A 3,601-nucleotide genomic window follows, 5' to 3' on the forward strand; every position below is an offset into this window, starting at 1 on the left:
AATGCTCATTTCGGTGTTTATATACAATCGAAAAATGAAACAGCGCTAACTTTAAATTTTAATTATTATTTTATTAGTCTCAACAGCATATTTTATAAGTATTTGAGATATAAGAACTTTTTATGATCTGCAAGATGAACTATATTTGAAGTATATACATAATTTACGATATTTGATGTTTTGTAATTTATAGTAAAAGGTAATCTTGCTAATTTTAGCTATTATTTATCACATATTTATATTATTTATGGGCCACTTTGATTTTTAACTATTAAATTTTTTAGTATTAGAATTTCAAAATACACTTTAGAATCGATTCTGATCATACCTCTTTCCATATTATCCGATGCTCCTCCCCTTATACATCCTTATCAATTCAAATGTCTTTCTCATCCTATTGTTTTTGCGCATGCTTCACTTGAATTTAAAACACCTTTATACAATCCTTAATTTATTATGCAACCACATAGCCTAAGCTATGGCGCATGATACCATTGCTTGTGTTTTTTTATAATTATTTCTTGTTCTAAAGATATATAAATGTGCTTAAAGACTTTATAACTGCATGCACGTGTGAATTAATAAAGTATATTTGTGCCATGATGTATTAATATCATAAAAAATATATAAGAAAGAATTAATTCACTCCACATATCGTTTTAATCTGATAATGGACAAAAAAATTTTTTGTAAAATTAATGTTGGGCCGAATGTATTTAATTTTCAACCATCACATAATCTTTTTATTACTGTTATTGAATAATATTGTGCACTATCGCCAAGAAAATAAAAATTAAACTATACTTTCGGATATTTCAAATATAATCACATTTACATCTAAAATTTATTCAGTGAAATCATAGCGTAGATGTAATCAAAAATTATAATCAGTTATTTTAAATTTATATGTTGTTTTTAAAATAAAATAGCTGTTTTTTACTGTTCTATGAATTTTGTGGTACTTCCCGATCTTATAATTTAATTTTTAAAAAATAAATATAGTAAAGATATCAAAATTGATAATTTACATAATAGAACACAAAATTTCGTTTTCAATACCATAAAAATATGCAAAGTTTTGACTGTTAATTTTTCTTATAAAATATTTCGATCAGATTCCACATATTCTTGATGAATTTAACCATTCCATAAGCACTAAAACTCCAAAATAATGGAATGCTTTTCTCATTTAGAAAACTTCATATTGTGCTGATTGCCCCCACTTTGCTATGATATCATATAAAAATAGGTTTCCATGTACATTAATGTAATTGCTTTTAAATTTATTCTGACATTTTTTTATTCACTATCAATTTATTGATTTATATTTTATAATTAAAGTTATATAATGACTTTAAATATAAACCCAACACCAAATGAAATCATCAAAAACGTTATTTTGTGTTTCGTTTACTTATTTATAGAAAATCGAAAAAATTTGTTCCGCCCATACTATATCTCCACTGAAGGTTTACCCGGCTCTTTGTATTCAATAGAAGTAGTAAGATCCACAAAAAAAACCTTAAGCATAATACAATATCAAGAACCTTTAAATCATTAGATTGAATCATTTAGAAGCTCACATATTAAAGCTTGAAATCCTTTTCCAAAAATTTCAGCCATATCAGACGAATATCAAAAATTTAATCTGAAATTTTAAAGGCATAGAAGTATATTTTTTAATTTGGAAATTTAGACTAGTGATTTTTCCGGAAAAAAAATGAATATAAATATTCTTGAATTTTATACCCTTGTGTGAATGATTAATTACTCTGCCCTGCTTCTGAAAGTGATGCAATGAGATCTATATGACACACCACATCTTTTTATAATTATTTGTATAGAAACACTTATTGACAAAAGATTGCATCTTCAAATGATATTTCAATGTAATAGTCAACTAATTTTTAACGAACTTGGGCATGTACTTTTAAGATGTTTTGGATATCACAATAAAAACTTCATCTGAAAAATGAATCAAAAATTAGTATAGAAAGCAAAGCACCTTTTGTCCGACGAAATAGGATTATAGAAATAACTACATAATCGCATATAAATATTACAGATTTTGTTATAAACGCGCGAACGCTACCAGCAATAGAATATGTCAATTTTAATACATATAGAACAATCATATATGATATTTCAAAAGAATACCCAGCTAATTTTCTTTTATTTCAATAATATTATAATCAATTCATAAACAACAATATTTAATGCTAAATGTCGATTTTATATACGTGAATTAAATATATTTATTATTCAAAAGATTTATACATTTTTAAGTCTCTCTACTCATTAAACATGTTTTCGAAGGATGTTGAATTAATAGATGAGAACTCTATTAAATATAGAAATAAACTTTGAGACACTTGATTTTAAAATCATATACGCTAGAAAGAAATATTTCTGTCGAAATAGCGTCAGATAACTGTCCATTTTTATTTTCATTTAAAGCATGTTATTATTCGCAATACTTTTAAGTGATTGTATAACAAACTTTTTCCGGCTATTATAATAGACCATTACTTTTTTTAATATTAATTAAACAGGTATTAAAATAAACTTCATAGATAAATAATGGACCCTCAATTTCTATGTTAAAGTTATTTTTTTATTTCCAAATTTCAGATTCCAATGAAAACAACATAAATAACGAGAATAGAAAAACTCTACTGACCCACAGTTGTACAATAAAATTTGCACTGTCTTTTCAGAAATGTCAGCTTAGGCTAATACTATCAATCTAAATAAATTAATACAGCTGAATTATGTCATGGTTTAGATACAAAATACCGTAAGTCGTATATTAAGGAATTGGGAATGCGAACGGAAACGAAAGCATATGCAAAAACAATGGTATTGAGAAAAAGATATGAATGTATAAGTATTGAGTGCAGAATATGTATTGATTAGTAGTATAAGGATGATGTGTGTGAAAAGCGTTCATAGCCAATCTGTAATATAGAGCAATCTAAAGTTTTGTTCGTAGTAGCATGAAAAGTTAAAAGAAAAATTAGCCCACAAATAAATAATACTGTATAATTATAAAATAAAAAACACTTAAGTGATTTTTCGATCATCTCAGAATCATAGTATATCTATTGATGTGGTTTAATCAAAATATTTTAATAATTCTAATAATATACCCTTGCAATTGAGAAAAACCCTTGAATTAATAGGTTTCGAAAGAAGCAGAGGTATTGAAGAAAACTTTGGAGAGGAGAAGATAACCGAAAGTATAAATACGCTGTGCGCGCAGGGAATCAAGCAAGTTGTCCTCGAGAACAAAAAAAAAAATTATAACTATAAATTTAGCCCATAAATAAAAAATATTATAACTATGTATTTTTAATCTATTAGTCTGATATGAACTATATATCGCGAAGATTGGATTATTAATATCGCAATAAAAATACAGGAATAGATTTCACAATCCATAGATCTAAAAATTATAATGTATATTTGTCGACTTTAAATCAATACAATTTATCTAACAACAAAAAAAGAAGGATTGGACAATATTAGAAACTTCCTTAAAGCAAAATTATTTATAACTGAAATTAAAGTCTTTTAAACAATATAAGAATCTAATGTATTA

This window comes from Rhyacophila brunnea, unplaced genomic scaffold (assembly GCF_057557595.1).
Source record: "Rhyacophila brunnea isolate RB1 unplaced genomic scaffold, BYU_Rbru_1.0 scaffold_109, whole genome shotgun sequence".
NCBI lineage: Eukaryota > Metazoa > Arthropoda > Insecta > Trichoptera > Rhyacophilidae > Rhyacophila > Rhyacophila brunnea.